At 44.3% G+C, this 18,072-nt stretch overlaps 1 long non-coding RNA gene across 3 annotated transcripts in view; it reads left to right on the forward strand.

The window, feature by feature from the left end:
• The window catches only part of LOC102414397, a 52,775-nt gene extending 41,518 nt beyond the window's left edge, over positions 1-11,257 (forward strand). For 2 of the 3 annotated variants that reach the window (XR_006551065.2, XR_006551063.2), the window contains exon 7: positions 4,714-5,378. This is a non-coding gene — a long non-coding RNA (uncharacterized LOC102414397). Of the gene's footprint in view, positions 1-4,713; positions 5,379-11,197 lie in introns of those variants that run through there. The other variant, XR_006551064.2, reaches the window with a different exon arrangement.
• The last annotated feature ends 6,815 nt before the right edge of the window (positions 11,258-18,072 follow it).

The raw sequence follows: 18,072 nt of genomic DNA on the forward strand, positions 1-18,072 counted from the left end.
TGTTTTTATTGAGTGTATGTCTAGAGGTGACCCAGAATCCTTGGGCCATCTGAGGACCAAGTTCAGACATTGTACTCCAGGAGTCAGGAGACCCCAGTCCCAATCCTGGTCCTCTTCAGAACTGCTCCTCTGGAGAATGTAGTGACAAAAGAGCTTTTGTTTATGTGATCATTTGGAGGCTAGAATTCTGCACTGGTAGATAGATATATATATATATGCCATGCCAAGTCACTCCATTCACGTCCGACTCTTTGCGACCGCAGGAACTGTAGCCCACCAAGCTCCTCTGTCCATGAGATTCTCCAATCAAGATACTGGAGTGGATTGCCATGCCCTCCTCCAGAGGATCTTACCGACTCAAGGATCAAACCCTAGTCTCTTATGTCTCCCACTGGCAGGTGGGTTCTTTACCATTAGAGCCACCTGGGAAGCATCCCCCCCCCCCCATATATATACAATTTTTTAAATGGAGAGTTATTGTAACTTTCATCCAACTTTAAAAAAGGAGTCCAGGACCTTAAAAAAAGCCAAGTAATGCATTCATTTATCACTCATTCAGCAAATGTTTTTCAAGTGCCTACTGTGTGTGAGATACCCTACTAGGCCCAGAGAATATAGTAGAAGTGCAATAGACGTGAACCCCACCTCACGGCACCTGCATTCTAGTAAGAGGGGCAAATGATAAATAATAAGCAAATAATAACATGAAATACCATCAGATAGGTTCAGAACTACCGGTCCAGCTAGACTTTGCCTTCCTCTCTGGACTCAAATATGCAGTTTTCCTCTGCTAAGAAAGCCAAACCCCAGTGGAAACAGACTCAGTTTAACTTCTCAGTTGCAATTTGAAAGGATGTAGCAAAGTCCCTCGGAGAAGGCAATGGCACCCTACTCCAGTACTCTTGCCTGGAGAATCCCATGGATGGAGGGCCTGGTAGGCTACAGTCCCTGGGGTCGCTAAGAGTCAGACATGACTGAGCGAATTCACTTTTACTTTTCACTTCATGCATTGGAGAAGGAAATGGCAACCCACTCCAGTGTTCTTGCCTGGAGAACCCCAGGGACGGGGGAGCCTGGTGGGCTGCCGTCTATGGGGTTGCACAGAGTCGGACATGACTGAAGCGACTTAGCAGCAGCAGCAGTAGCAGTAAAGTCCCTAAGTCTCCTGACCCTGTTCCATGTAAACAGGGTTGTCTTGTGCAGTCAGGCTGATTAGATTAACCCTTCATTCCTCTCTGCCCCCCAGGCAGGCAGCATAATTCCAGATCTCTAGAAATGAAAGGCAAGTCTGTTTGGCCAGGATCAGCAATGCACTTTCCCCTTGCAGAATCTCCCTGCTGATTACAACTGCTGCTTGTGCAACACCAAATGATCTGAAAGCCCCAGAAAGACAAACCACCAAGAAGCATGGGTGAATGTTTAAAATTTGTGGATTCTCATAATAAGGATATTGTTCAGAATTTTTATCTCAGATCAGCTTTTTGTGCAGCTGCTGAGTGGGTTTTGCATATGTGCACCTCCACGGTTTAATAACGCAAGTGAGCTGGACTTCCGTGGTGGACCAGCGGTTAAGACTTTGGGTTTCCGCTGCAGGTGGCACGGGTGCTATCCTGGTTGGGGAAATTCCTCATGCTGTGCAGTGCAGCCAAAAAGAAAAAAAAAAAATGCAAGTGTGTCGATTCCCACCCCACCCCCACCCCCTGCCCCGCCTCCATTTCCAATCCACGACAAACTCAGAATTGTTGCTATTTTTGATTTGGTGTTTCCCTAAATTCAACTTTGGGGGGTGGCAGTAGCAAGAAGGAACGACCTGTTGAAAGTGACATAACTCAATGGCAAAGCTGCAGTCTGACTCTAGGACACCTGATTTCTGGGTTTCTGCTCTCCAGGCACTAGATTAGATCCAAAGGCCTTGCTGAGATTACACATGCATGCGCACACAATTATTATCGGAATGCTGTGCGGCTCCATTGATTAGAATGTTTAGTCCTTACTAATCTAGGGACAGCGTCACACCACCAACTGAAAGGCCAGTTCTGGTTTAAAGAAAAACAGACTCTGTCAATGAAACTGAAGTGCGTGGTTGTTACAGTTTGAAAACACAAGTAAATGAAAATTTAAAAAGAGGTTGGGGAAGGTCATGGATATCCATCACTTGGAGGGTGAATAAGAAAAGATTAATGACGATGTACAATTCAAGTTACCAGGTCAGGATGCGAAATCCTGCTGGTTGTCCAAAAAGGGTGAGAATTGGTTCGAACTCCATTGATGGCTTCTCTCTTCCTTTAGCTTTCTTCCCATTTCCATCCTCCACTCCATGTCTCCCTGCCATCCATTCATATCTTGGATCTGGTGGGGAAGTGACAGTCTCTCTGGGGATGGGCTTCAAGTCATGGTATTACTAGCCTTGGAAATCACTCTCCTTAATCCTCTAGTGAAAGCATGAGAGAGTGTCAGAAAAGAAAATAGACCTGAACTAGAGAGAAAGTCAGGCTTCCTGCCCAAGGAGCTACTGGTTATTTCTGGAGAACCAGGCCTAGGATTTATGCCCATTGCTAAGAAGGTGTCATGGAGCAGACTGAAATAATCATGTATTGTGTCCTCCCATCTCTTAAATCCATGAAGGACTGGTTCTTGGACTGGGGTGTGGGTGTGTATGTGTCTGTGTATGTCTGTGTGTACGTGTGTGTGTGTGTGTGTGTGCGTGTGTGTGTGCGTGTGCGTGTGTGTGGTGGGATGGGGTGGGGAGGCGGGGAGAGCCTGAAAGGTTTGTGTGTGTGTGGACTATGGGGTGGTGGAGGGGGAGGCTGAAAGATAAACTGAACAGGACTCTCTTTTTCATTGCTATTGTGACTCAGCCAATTCCAGGATTTAAGGTCAGGTCATTATCCATTATGCCTCCAATTCATTTCTCCCGGGAAATGCCATCTGTTGGGGGTACTTATTTCTGGGCAGCACAAATGCTACGAGTTTGGTTTTGGTGTAGCTGCTGCTTAGCATGCCTCCTGCTAGTCTTGTCCCAGGTGGCAGGGAACAAGGGTAGGGCTAAGGCATTTGCCGTCATCCAGTTCACCCTCTTTGTGCATGTTCTGCCTATTTTCTCAGCTTTCTGTAAACATCCCTCATCCCCTTGACCCCACACATACACAGCAACACCCTCCCTTAGTTTTCAAGCCACAACACGATTTCAACGCTTCTGTGCTTCTGTGAATTCCGTATCAAGTGCACTAAGGCTCAACTTTGCCTGGAGTAAATAAGGAAGTGCTGTTAGGAAATTCTTTCCTTAGGATTTTACTTATGCCTGAAGCTAGACCAGCACCTTTTGTTATTACAGCTTTTCCGCACAGCAGTGCCCATAGGCTTGCCTTTCTGACTCCCTATTGTGAATGCATTGTTGGTTGACATTCACCCCTAGAAGAAATCTCTACCTTTTCTCCAGTTGGTAGGCTAAATTCACATGCCAGTTTAGGCTGGTTCACCTGTTCAGTACTAAGTGACCTGAATGGGGCTGCCTTCTCAGCACCTCACTGATCCCAGTGCATAGACACAGTCCACTCAAGAAGGCAGTCCTGACATGGGAACTTGGGAATTCCTGGAAGATTTCGGGAGTGATGAGCACAGTTCTACAGAGAAGCAGGATGCATGTGCTGGCTTGAAACTCTGGAGACAAGTTCCTGTTCAACACCCAGGAAAGCTGGTTTTCTGGCTGAAGTCTTATAGTTAGGAAATTCTGGGGATGTGGGTTACAGAGGGCGGAGCTAGGGATGTGAAGGGGAAGGAAGTCATGTGCTCCAGACAGTCAAAGGAGACATTCTTGATTTTTCTTTCCTTCTCACCGCTCATAACCAGTCTATTAGCAGCTCAGGCAGTCCCACCTTCAAAGTTTGTCCTGAAGTCACTTCTCTCTGTTAACCCTCACGGCCATCACCCTAACTGAGCCTCTGCTGTCTCTCACTGAGTCAACCAGATTACCTCCTCCAACTAGTTTTTGTGAACCTCTCTTGCTAATTTCTCAACTTTTAAAGAAAATTTTTTAAATTTTTGGCCGTACCGGGTAGCATGTGGGATCTTAGTTCCCTGACCAGAGACTGAATCTGTGCCCCCTGCATTGGAAGCGCAGAGTCTTAACCACTGGAGAGCCTGGGAAGTCCACTCTCGCTAATTTCTAATTAATTCTCTATGTGCATTGCAGGCGGGTTTTTTTTACTCACTGAGTCACCATGGCTGCTGCTAAGTCATGTAAGTCGTGTCCGACTCTGTGTGACCCTGGACTGTAGCCTGTGAGGCTTCTCTGTCCATGGGATTCTTCAGGCAAGAATACTGGAGTGGATTGCTGTGCCCTCCTCCAGGGGATCTTTCTGACCCAGGGACTGAACCTGCGTCTCTTACATCTCCTGTATTGGCAGGCAGGTTCTTTACCACTAGTGCCACCTATACTAGGTTAAATAACATGTTTATAGAAATAACATCTTATAAACATTAACATAGCTATTTTTTTAAAATCTTTTTAAGGTGGCTACTAAAATTTTTTTCATAGCATTCATGACTCACATTATATTTCTATTGGCCAGGACTAATTTGGATCACCAAAACACTCCTCAGTGTGCATTAAATTCTTGTTTACTGATGGTTGTTTATTTGCTTCTAATCTGTCTTTGAAGTTTACCAAAGATAAGTCAAATGTTTTTCGTTTCCTCGTTCCATCTGTTTCAGATTAGGAGAAAGCCAAAACAAAGCTCAACACCAACACCACCACCATCAACAGAAGAAATCTCCTGAGCCATGCAGGCCCCAGCAGCAAGCCAAGGAAGGCAAACTGGGATTGGGGGGCCAGAGGGTAACCCAGGATGGTGGCTAGATGGGGTGAGTGGCTTCAGCAGCCAGAGGTCTTCCCTTAGGCCTAGGAGGTGATACAAGCAATTCTCCCAGGATCACCTTGATGAAGCAATAAATAAAGGTAACAAGGCGGAAGGTCACTGAAACCTGGTCTCAGCCAGTCCCGGGACACTCTTTCCTACCATGTAAGCCAAGGGGCTGGCAGAGAAGTCTCCTCATTCATTCAGTTCAGTTCAGTCACTCAGTTGTGTCCACCTCTTTGCAACCTCACGGACTGTAGCACACCAGGCTTTCCTGTCTTTCACCATCTACCAGTTTGCTCAGGCTCATGGCCATCGAGTTGGTGATGCCATCCAACCATGTCATCCTCTGTCGTCCCCCTTTCCTCCTGACTTCTATCTTTCCACAGCATTAGATCTTTCCCACTGAGTCAGTTCTTCGCATCAGATGGCCGAAGTATTGGAGCTTCAGCTTCAGCCTCAGTCCTTCCAATGAATATTCAGGACTGGTTTCCTTTAGGATTGACTGGTTTGATCTCCTTGCAGCCCAAGGGACTCTCAAGAGTCTTCTCCAACACCACAATTCAAAAACATTGATTCTTCAGTGCTCAGCTTTCTTTATAGTCCAACTGTCACATCCATACATAACTATTGAAAAAACCATAGACTTGACTAGATGGACCTTTATTGCAAAGTAATGTCTCTGCCTTTTAATATGCTGTCTAGGTTGGCCATAGCTTTTTTTCCAAGGAGCAAGCGTCTTTTAATTTCATGTCTGAGTCACCATCTGCAGTGATTTTGGAGCCCAAGAAAATAAAGTCTGTCACTGTTTCCATTGTTTCCCCATCTATTTGCCATGAAGTGAAGGGACCAGATGCCATGATCTTAGTTTTTTGAATGTTGAGTTTTAAGTCATCTTTTTTACTCTCCTCTTTCACTTTCATAAAGAGGTTCTTTAGTTCTTCTTCACTTTCTGCCATAAGGGTGGTATCATCTGCATATCTGAGGTTATTGATATTTCTCCCGGCAATCTTGATTCCAGCTTGTGCTTCATCCAGCCCAGCATTTTGCATGATGTACTCTGCATAAAAGTTCATTGGCCCAGCTCAAAAATATATCCTTCTGCTTGTATGGTGGGGGGAGTTGCAGAATTTAGAGAGTCACAGTGGCATGGCGGAAGGGAAATAACTATAGGGATAGCAAAAGCCCTAGTGATTTTTTCCAGCTCTCCTTTCAAGGGCTTCTGGAGACAAAAGGGATTAAAATTTCAAGCTAGGGAGGAGTAAAAACTCTTAGCTAACTGATTGGCTAGATTTATCTGATTAATCCTGGGGCATCTGTGTCACAATTCAATGCAACAACATTTACTGAAGTATGGAAAGCTAAAAAAGCTTTGAAGTCAGCAGCCAAGGGAACGGGTGGGAGAAGGTGGGAAAGGATGAGATAGGGCCAGGAACTGCCTTGTTTTGGGAAGAAAAAAAGCTGAAAAAGGCCCCAGGCAAGGTGGAGTTAGACTAAAACAACTTTGTCTTTACTTTCTTTCAATTCCAGTTATTCATTCACTCCACAAATATTGAGTGCCTACTGTGTGTTAGGCCTTTGCCAGCACTATGATAGGACTTCTGGAGTTGTTGACTATTCTTGAAGAAATCACAAATACTACCTTAAGACCTTTAAGCAGGTAATAAAATGCTTTTTAGTTGCTCGGTCATGTCCAACTCTTTGCAACCCCGTGAACAGCAGCACGCCAGGCCTCCCTGTCCATCACCAGCTCCCGGAGTCCACCCAAACCCATGTCCATTGAGTCGGTGATGCCATCCAACCATCTCATCCTCTGTCGTCCCCTTCTTCTCCTGCCCTCAATCTTTCCCAACATCAGGGTCTTTTCAAATGAGCCAGATCTTGGCATCAGGTGGTCAAAGTATTGGAGTTTTAGCTTCAGCATCAGTCCTACCAATGAATATTCAGGACTGATTTCCTTTAGGATGGACTGGTTGGATCTCTTTGCAGTCCAAGGGACTCTCAAGAGTCTTCTCCAACACCACAGTTCAAAAGCATCAATTCTTCTGTGTTCAGCTTTCTTTATAGTCCAACTCTCACATCCATACATGAACACAGGAAAAACCATAGCCTTGCCTAGATGGACCTTTGTGGACAAAGTAATGTCTCTGCTTTTCAATATGCTGTCTAGGTTGGTCATAACTTTCCTTCCAAGGAGTAAGCGTCTTTTAATTTTATGGCTACAATCACCATCTGCAGTGATTTTGGAGCCCAGAAAAATAAAGTCAGCCACTGTTTCCACTGTTTCCCCATCTATTTGCCACTGCCTTTGCTGACACACAAACCCTCCCTGGTGAGGGTTCTGCCCACTTCCTTTAGCTCTGTTTCCACCTGTGACTCAGCCACACCGCAAGTCTGCTGTCCCATACTTCTGTATCTTCCCAGGTACTGTAACTGTTCCTGAATGCTTTTCCCTCGCCTACCTTCCTAACCCTACACTACCCTTCAGGATGGTGCACATATCATTCCTTCTTTGAGGCCTTGCCTGACCCCCCCAGCTGGTTTAACTCTCCTCTTTTGTGTTCCCAGTGCACTTTACAATGCGTGCATTTGTTATTACTGCCTCCTAATTGTGTTAGATCCAACTCCTAGCCTGGCTTCTTCCTAACCACTTACTTGACCTTATGCAAGTTATTTAATGCTTGGATACCTCAGTTTACTCATCTATAAAAGGGAATGAAAAATGACATTTCTCATAAATGTGCTCTGATGGTTTAAGATATTTAAAACATGAAAATGTATTATAACATATGTTAAATATATTATACATCAGAGTATTTGATTTATGTTAAATATATGATTTGGAGAAGGAAATGGCAATCCACTCTAGTATTCTTGCCTGGAGAATCTCATGGACAGAAGAGCCTGGCGGGCTACAGTCCACAGGGTCGCAAGAGTCGGACACGACTTAGCGACTAAACCACCACCACCAAATATATGATTATATATATCAAAACATATATTAAAATTCTTTGTATAGTGTAAGCACTAAATAAATGTCACTGTTATTCTAGCTGTTATTATTGTTCATCCATACTAGACTATAAGTGACTTGAGGGCAAAGATGTGTTTAATATCTAGTATACAGCTTAGCATCTGGTAGGTGTTCAGGGGATATTTGGGTTTTGTATCTTTCTCCTGTTTTCAGTGTTGCATCTGTCTCTTCAGGTTCTCAATTCAATATATTTTTTTTAATTGAGTAAGATGAGAAGAAAAAGGAGGAAAAAGATATTTGCATTTATTTATAGAGATTTCCTAACTCTGGCTGTAGTCCAGCCCCAAGGGACTGCAGAGATGTTACTTCTGTAGATAAGAGAACTTTGGCGCCTACCCTAGTCTTTCTCCCCATCCACCTCCCTCCTTGCAGAGATGCTTTACTGCTTTTACTGACTTCTCTGCCCATTCCTGGCACTCTGAAGATTTTCAAAGAATGTGGTGATAGTGGTGGTGGTATGGGGAGAAAGGGAGTTTGTATGCAGTTTGGGGAAAACAATACCAGGAGAGATGAAAAAGGTGAGATTGTACACGTTTCTTAAAGGCCCAAAGGCTTGGAGTGCTTTATCTGAACTTGAGCTTTTTCTAAATCTGATCCTGTAAGGCAGAAGATCATTCTTTTCCATGTTTTTGTTGAGCATCTTTAAGTCCTAAAAATAGGGAGATCATTCACCAGATAAGGGCTCAGGGTAGGCAGGGAACTGGACCAGATGAAGTAATCATTGTGATCAGATTTTTAAAACCAATATAATAGTATAAACTATGGCACAAAAGAATTCTTTACATTCTGATGTGATTTTTTTATGTAAAAGATCATGAAAAGATATAAAATAATGAGACTGCACTGAATGAACAGCCTTTATTAAACACCATAATTAAACAAAAGAAAAAGTACAGTCAAAAATATTTTAATGTTTGTAACATTTCACAATTGTTGTTCAGTTGCTCAGTCATGTCCGACTCTTTGCGACCCCATGGACTGCAGCACACCAGGCTTCCTGTCCTTCACCATTTCCTGGAGTTTGCTCAAATTCTTGTCCATTGAGTTGGTGACACCATCCAACCATCTCATCCTCTGTTATCCCCTTCTCCTCCTGCCTTGAGTCTTTCCCAGCATCAGGGTCTTTTCCAATGAGTTGGCTCTTTATATCAGGTGGTCAAAGTATTTGAGCTTCAGCATCAGTCCTTCCAATGAATATTCAGGGTTGATTTCCTGTAGGATTGACTGGTTTGATCTCCTTGCAGTCCAAGGGATTCTCAAGAGTCTTCTTCAGCACCACAGTTCAAAGGCATCAATTCTTCCTCGCTCAGCCTTTTTTATTGTCCAACTCTCACATCTATACATGACTCTGGATATTTCACAATAAAGGTTTAATTCATGTCTTTTGCTCACTTTTGCATTGAGGCATGTGTTTTTTTTTCTAACTGATTGCCACGAGTTCTTTAAGAATTTTGGCTATGATTGAAAATATATTTTCTCATTCAGTAACTTGCTTTTCCATGCTTTTAATGATGTCCTTTGATGAACAGAATATTTAAATTTTAAGGGAGTCTGCATTATCATTCTTTTCCTTTAGGGATGATCTTCTATGTTTCCTATTTGAGAAGCCTTTGCCTGTCCCAAGGTCATGACAAATTATATGTCTTATTCTAGAAGTTGTATATAAATGAGAGTGTCCATATGGCTATAAGCATGTGAAAAGATGCTTGAAATCACTATTCACCAGGGAAATACAGTTCTCTGCCCTGATGGATACCTAATATTCTAGGAGGAAAGACTGACCTGAAGCAAGCTTTGGGAGGGAGATGCTAGGAAAGGGACATAGAGTCTGAAGTAGGAAGTCTAACCTAGTCTTGGGGATTGCAAAGAGCTTCATGAAGCACCTTCAGACTCTAGAGAAGCTGGTGCTTGTTGCAACTATGGAGGCTGTGCCCTCTAGAGCCTGCTCACCACAAGAGAAGCCAGCTTGCTGCAACTAGAGAAAGCCTCCATGCAGCAACAAAGACCCCGTGCAGCCAAAATATATTTTAAAAATTAAAAATAAATAAAAGAGAGTCAAAATAGAAAAGGGACAGCTGTCTTCTTTTGGTAAGATCTGTGGGTAAGAAGTAGAGCTGGGACTAAATAGCAGCTGTCCAGGGGCCTAGTCTCTTACTACCCTATATTCTATGCTCTGTTTTTGGTCTCAGACTAAAGTGAAAAGGGGGCCTTGGTTTAGAAGTGAAATTTAAGAGAAGAGCTACCCCTCTTTCCTCCTTTCCTGGAACCATGCCAAAAGCTGGAGAAAAAGGAGGGCTGACAGCTTGCATGGACTCATGGCTGAGTCCTTTACAAGAACCTATCTTTGTAAGGGATGCCCTCACAACAAGACTTTTTAATCCTTTTCATTGATTTTACCTAGAAATATTTTTGAGGCAAAAGCCAAAATCCCTCAAATAATGGGTTTCCACAAGGCCCACCAGGAATTCTGTGAAAGGATAAATGCCACCTAGGAGAGTTATAAAAGTCCCTTGGTCCTTTCCCAGAACACAGTGCCCAGGATTAGTAAATTGGAAAGCAGAGAGGTTTTCCAGGACAGAAAATTGTTTTTTGAGACAGAAGAAAAAAGAAGAGTTTTAAAACAATCACTTCTTGAAAGTCCACTGTATACTCCTTGCCCTCATTTCTCCAGATTCACTCTCAGCCCCCTGGAATTTGCCTTCTGTACCTACTACTCTATGGAAACTGCCCCTATCCAGCTCATCAACGACTACCTTTTTTTTTTTTTTTTGGCAAACCCAGCAGCTTCTTTTTGGTGTTCATCCAAAACCAAGGATCTGTCCTGAAAAATACCTCTGCTTTTAAAATTACCAAACCTGGGCACTGAGCTACGGAAACAGACAGACTGATGTTCATAACTCTCTGTGGTGACACTTAGTGCTTCACAGAATTCCAAGCGGGTCTTGTGGGAACCCATTATATGAGGATTTTTTGCTCTGTTCATTTCTGTTCTATTGACCTTCCTCTCCTGCACAAGAGAAACTTTCAGAGTTCTCTTCTCCATGGCTTTGGTGATGTTCTGCATTCCAGGTGCTCCTTTTATTTTCCCATGTCTAATTGGCTTCTCTTGCTTTGCATCCCATTAAACACTGAAAAATTCTTAAAGAGATGGGAATACCAGACCACCTGACCTGCCTCTTGAGAAACCTATATGCATGTCAGGAAGCAACAGTTAGAACGGGACATGGAACAACAGTCTGGTTCCAAATAGGAAAAGGAGTATGTCAAGGGTGTATATTGTCACCCTTCTTATTTAACTTATATGCAGAATACATCATGAGAAAACACTGGGCTGGATGAAGAACAAGCTGGAATCAAGATTGCTGGGAGAAATATCAATAACCTCAGATATGCAGATGACACCACCCTTATGACAGAAAGTGAAGAAGTAACAGGCTCTGGATCAAAGTGAAAGAGGAGAGTGAAAAAGTTGGCTTAAAACTCAACATTCAGAAAACTAAGGTCATGGCATCTGGTCCCATCACTTCATGGCAAACAGATGGGGAAAGAGTAGAAACAGTGACAGACTTTATTTTCTTGGGCTCCAAAATCACTGCAGACAGTGATTGCAGCCATGAAATTAAAAGACACTTGCTCCTTGGAAGAAAAGTTATGACCAACCTAGACAGCATATTAAAAAGCAGAGACATTACTTTGCCAACAAAGATCCATCTAGTCAAGGCTATGGTTTTTCCAGTAGTCATAGTGCCAAAGAGTTGATACTTTTGAAGTGTGGTGTTGGAGAAGATTCTTGAGAGTCGCTTGGACTGCAAGGAGATCCAACCAATCCATCCTAATGGATTCAGGAAATCAGTCCTGAATATTCACTGAAGGACTGATGCTGAAGTTGAAACTCCAATACTTTGGCCACCTCATGCGAAGAACTGACTCGTTTGAAAAGACCTTGATGCCAGGAAAGATTGAAGGCGGGAGGAGAAAGGGATGACAGAGGATGAGATGGTTGGATGGCATCACCGACTCAATGGACATGGGTTTGAGTAGGCTCCAGGAATTGGCGATGGACAGGGAGGCCTGGTGTGCTGCAGTCCATGGGGTTACACAGTCGGACACAACTGAGCAACTAAACTGAACTGAAACACTAATACTCTCCAAGGTTCTAACTGTAATTTTTTCTTTCCCTTTCATATTTGCTGAATAATGTCCTCTACCCCTATACATTATAGACTGATGACTTTTTTTCCTTTGGCCACATTGAAAAGCATGTGGGATCTAGTTCCCTAAATCAGGAATCAAATCCATAATCCCTGCATTGGAAGAGTGTGGAGTCTTAATCACTGGACCTCCAGGGAAGTGCCACTGACTATGATTCTTAAACACCTATTTCTAAGCCCCTACATCTTCCGGGCTCTCAGCTTATAGTGTCAGTGATTGCCCACTGGACATTTCTTTGCCTGGATGACCCAAAACTGTGCCATCTTCTACAAGTTAATCATGCCCAAGGATTGACACAACAGACTGGTTCCAAATAGGAACAGGAGTACATTAAGGCTGTATATTGTCACCCTGCTTATTTAACTTATATGCAGAGTACATCATGAGAAACGCTGGGCTGGATGAAGAACAAGCTGGAATCAAGATTGCTGGGAGAAATATCAATAACCTCAGATATGCAGATGACACCACCCTTATGGCAGAAAGTGAAGAGGAACTAAAAAGCCTCTTGATGAAAGTGAAAGAAGAGAGTGAAAAAGTTGGCTTCAAGCTCAACATTCAGAAAACGAAGATCATGGCATCTGGTCCCATCACGTCATGGGAAATAGATGGGGAAACAGTGCAAACAGTGTCAGACTTTATTTTTTTTGGCTCCAAAATCACTGCAGATGGTGACTGCAGCCATGAAATTAAAAGACGCTTACTCCTTGGAAGGAAAGTTATGATCAACTTAGATAGCATATTCAAAAGCAGAGACATTACTTTGTCCACAAAGGTCCATCTAGTCAAGGCTATGGTTTTTCCAGTGTTCATGTATGGATGTGAGAGTTGGACTGTGAAGAAAGCCGAGTGCCAAAGAATTGATGCTTTTGAACTGCGGTGTTGTAGAAGGCTCTTGAGAGTCCCTTGGACTGCAAGGAGATCCAACCAGTCCATTCTAAATGAGACCAGTCCTGGCTGTTCATTGGAAGGACTGATGTTGAAGCTGAAACTCCAATACTTGGGCCACCTCACGCGAAGAGTTGACTCATTGGAAAAGACTCTGATGCTGGGAGGGATTGGGGGTAGGAGGAGAAGGGGACAACAGAAGATGAGATGGCCAGATGGCATGACCAACTCAATGGACATGAGTGTGAGAAAACTCCAGGAGTTGGTGATGGACAGGGAGGCCTGGCATGCTGCGATTCGTGGGGTTGCAAAGAGTTGGACACAACTGAGCGACTGAATTGACTGAACTGAACTGAAGGATTACCTTCAGCCCAAGTAGAACTGCTACTTCTCCAGCATTTTCTGCTTCAGTTAATGGCACTAATATCTGTCTAAGTACCACTCCAGAATCCCTGGATTCATTCTTTAACTGTGTTCTCTCCTTCAGCTAAGAACTCAACATGTCATGAAGTCCTGTTACCTCTATATCCAAGATTTCTCTTCCTGACACACTTCTCTATCACCCAGGACTTGCTTTTAACCCAAGACTTACTCTTTGCCAGCGCATCCCTCTCTGTTGCTATCAATAATCACTTTTAACGCACAAATCTATGAACTTGCACCCCTTGTTTAGGTCTATGAAGTCTCTGAAGGCTACCCATGTAGAATAAAAGTGTCCCTGACTAGGGTACATAGGCTCACCCACACACTAGTGCCAGCTTATTTCCCCTGTGTCACCCCTCTGCTTGAACATGCCCTGGGTACCCTAGCTCTACTTTTGCCCTCACTGTTCTCCTGTACTTTCACGAGGTCACCCTCTCTTCACATCTAACAAACTCTTCTCCGCTCTTCTAAGCTGTCACCCCCCTGTGACTGTTCCTCATGCTCCTTGTCAATATCCCAATAAACTAAGTCATTTACTTTGCTCCCTCAGTACTTTGTACATGCCTCAATTACAGCAGCTTTTGCACTGTTTTAGAACTGTCTGCCTTACTGTTTCTCTCTTCCTCTCTCAGGGATCTTTCTTTAGTCACACTCTAATCCCCAAAGTGCCTGGCATATAACAAGCACTCAATAATGTATACATTTTAAGGCTTTTTCTCTTTTACTTTTGGTTTCTGACTTCTTTCCAGTAAACTGATTAAAGGTATAGACAAAGCCCAACTCATATTTTCCCAGCTGAGCTAAAGCTCACAGACACAGCAGGCCTGAGAAATAGTAATAAGAGTGAAAGATCAAGGGCTGGGAGAACAAAGAACACATTGAATCTTTTTAGTAGGGCTGACTGGGGCTGCACCACCCCCAAGTGCTTGCTCAGAAAATAACAGTAATGCTTTATTGCCAAGTCCTGTCTTACACTCTTCAATGTGTAGGCCAGCTGGTGTCAACAACAACATGGTGAATGAGCCAATGGTGTGTGTGGACTCTGCTGGTGGGCATGTTTATGGTGACAAAGGGCAAAGTATTATCTCTGGTAATAGGTGGGAAGCACGGCTGGAATCGGGCTACTGATCCTAATTCAGAGTTGGCCGTTTTTTTTTGCAAGGGTCAGAAAGTATTATAGTCTCTATAATCTATAGACTATAGTCTCTATAGAGACTATATTATATTATAGTCTCTATAATCCCTATAGACTATAGTCTCTATAGTCTATAGAAAAAGCAGCTATAGAAGATACAGAGCAAATGACTGTGGTTGTGTTCCAGAAGGGGCTTTGTGTTCCAGAAAAAGCTTTACTCATGGGCACTGTAATGTGAGTTTCATATACTTTTCACCTGTTGTAAAATATTCTTCTTCTTGATTTTTTCCAATCATTAAAAAAAAAAAAAAAAAAAAAACTATCCAGTAGTTGAGAATTCATCATCCAATGCAGGGGACGAGGGTTCAATCCCTGATTGGAGAACTAAGATCCTACATGCCATGGGGCAACTAAGTTGGCTAAGTATTGAAACCCACGCGCTCTAGAGACTGTGCTCTGCAACAAGAGAAGCCATTGCTTGGAAACAAGAAGCCCTTGTGTCGCAACTAGAGATGCCCTTGTGTTGCTAGGAAGACCCAGCACAGTTAAAATTTAAAAATGAAAAAAAAGGAAAAACATTCTTAGCTCTCAGGCCAAACAAAAGTAGGTGTCAGGTTGGATGTGGCCCACAGGCCACGGTTTGCTACCCTTTTTCTGGTGCCAAGTCTATTACTAACTACCCGGAATAGCTTTACTGGGGGCAAAGCCATATGGAGAGTGCTGACCGGATGACACGACCATAGCAGTCTCACCGCGTGCTGGGTTCTGTGCTTCAGTGCAACATGTATGCTCTCATTATTTCTTACAACAACCCCGTGAGGGAGGAACTAGGATCATCCCTGCTTTACAGATGCTCAACCTGGTCACCCAGCTTGCTATGTCAGAATTAGGCTTTTCAAGGTCTGTCTGGTTCTGTGGTGCATGTTCTGACCACTGTGTCAGATTGTCTCCTGTGGCAAACTCTCAGTGTCGTGGAAATCATAAGTGATGGCTTATGTTTTTCAAGAACACAGATTTTTTAAATATATATACAAAAAAGAAGTCAGGTTTCCAAAAGAAAAAACTGGGGGCAATGAGGTCTGAAGGACAGATGTGGGCATATCTGGCTGTGGGAAGATTGGCTCCAAATCCCCCAAGACTTAGTGATTTTTCTGAACTTGTTATCCAGTTCTTCCCCCAGAAGTTTGGAGGAATGCAGAAGTCATCTCACTCTCCAGAGGGACCCTCCCATCATTGCCTCCCATGAGTCCCCACTAACCTCCCCAAAACACACACACAGACACACACAGACACACGTGCGTATCTTAGGTGTGCATGTAAAACTACTGTCAAGCAATCTACTTGGCACTGGGATGTAAAGAACATATGTCAGCCTACGGCTGCTGCTTCCAGTGGGCCTTGCCAGGTGAGTGCTAAGGTGGGCCTCGCCCAGCAGTGCCTGCTCTTTCCTGCCCTCTGCTTCCATAGTTTCTCTTTCTTGGACACCCACCCACTGGGAAGCCAACATGGAGGGCTGCTCAAGGGTGGGCCACAGTGACAGCATAATGGGGCGGGGTGGCGTGGAGCTGGGTGCCCTCAGCTGCCCTTGCCACACTTCTGTAAAGTCCACTCGCAGCTTTTCTCCTCTGCACCCAGCCCCACCCACCACTTCCTCCCTGAGCTCACAAGCTACTTCCCTCTGCAAGCACTGGGTGACTGTCACCCCCAGAGCAGGAATTGCAGGCCCCGAAGAGACAAGCTCACGTGGTCAGGTGGGGATGGAATTAAGTTGGGGGTGGGGGTGGGAGCTAGAGCTTGGGTAAGGGAGATAAGAGAAGCACAAAAGGGGATTTAAGAGAGGTGACAGTGAGTGGAGGGGGTTGGAGCCAGAGGAAGAGGTGGCATGTCCTGGAGCTCAGATGAACCTTGCTCCTGCCTCTGGTTTTTTTCCAGGCCTTCTCTTCCCATCCACCCATAGAAATCCTCGGAAACCTGCCTGCTCCTGAACAGGGTGGTTTCAATTCTTTGTTAGAAATCCCCTTCTTGGTTCCTTTGTCTCATTCCTCTCCTATATCTGATCTCCTCCCTCTTCCATTCTGCTAACGAATCTTTTTGGAGCAAGCTGGGGGTGGGGGGAGGAGGGGGTGGGGTGGGGGCTGGGTGTGCTGGGGGTTAGGGCACAGCAATGGAGCCCTAGGTGGCCGCTTGGCCTACCTCTGAACTCGGTTCCCTGTGTGCTGAACTACCCTCTTCGTGTGGTTTCACTCACCCTCTGCCCTCAGATAAGGCTGAGGGCCTTTGCTGGATGCTGTGCTGGACAACAGGAAGGTGGGCTGAGCCGTGAGGTAGGAAGATCTGAAGTCTTTGGACTCAGATCACTCAGCTTTCAGTGAGGCTTCGTGATGAAGCTGCGTCAAGGCAAGGCGATCTACATTTGAAAAACAAATTTTAAAATGTATTCATCCCACCCACCATTACAGAGTCATATTTGTTCATGGTTAAAAAAAAAAAAAAAAAAAACTCGGACAGTACAGAACCCTACAGAAAAAAAGGAAGCAAAAGCACCCGTAATTCACAACCCTGGGAAAACTTCCAGCATTTGATCTTTTTCTGTATACTCCTTGCTTAGTGCGTATCTCTGTCTCGTTCTCTACCTATAACAAATAATATCGACCACTTGAAAGCCTGCTTTTTTTTTCTATTGGCATTCTTTTTTGAGTATTTCCCCATTTAAAATTCTTCTCAAGCAATGACTGACATGTAATGAATACATATTTGCCTTCCAATACTAGACAATGTTCATATGTAGGAAATCGTTTTGAATTATTATTGAGGACATTACCATCCCCACTCAATACTACACACACACCACACACACACACACACACACACACACATCTGTCTGAGAGTTTATCAGGAAGTCAGGAGGACCAAATACTCCTCACTATAGGGGGCAGGCTCTCCAAATGGGATCTGTGGGCCTGGGGTGGGGTGGAAGCCAGGTGGGGGGAAGAGGGGGTGGGGAAGGGGTGGAAGGTAGGCATGCAATGCAGGGGGATTGTTTACAACTGTGCATTCCTTATCTTGAAAGCTCCACCCCTTGACCAGAGAACATCTGGGCTGGAGTGTGCTGGGACCAGGGCTCAGAACTATGTGGGTGTATGTTGTGAGGCTCAGGCAAGAAAAGTGATTCAGCATGAACTGTGCCAAAATAAAACCAGATCAGACAAGGGAGTTCTATCTGTCTTCCTGGGAGTGTTGACATTCTCCACATTGTGGTTTATTTTCCTGCTTCTGTGGCCTGCCTTTAATCTGGAGATGGTGGCCAGCACAGCCCAAAGTCTCCCGGCACAGCCAGTGTGTCCAGTCCCCTAGCACATAGTTCTTGGGAATATTTTGGATTTGGGGGGAGTGAGCATAGAGTAGGAGAATGGGGGTATAAGTGAGAATTATGGCCAACAGTAGCTGTGAACCTATCTGCAAGAAACCTGACACAGCCGGTGAGAGTTCCTGAGGAAGGGTTCTCAGGGCCACATTTCTCAGCG

This window comes from Bubalus bubalis, chromosome 5 (assembly GCF_019923935.1).
Source record: "Bubalus bubalis isolate 160015118507 breed Murrah chromosome 5, NDDB_SH_1, whole genome shotgun sequence".
Taxonomy (NCBI): domain Eukaryota; kingdom Metazoa; phylum Chordata; class Mammalia; order Artiodactyla; family Bovidae; genus Bubalus; species Bubalus bubalis.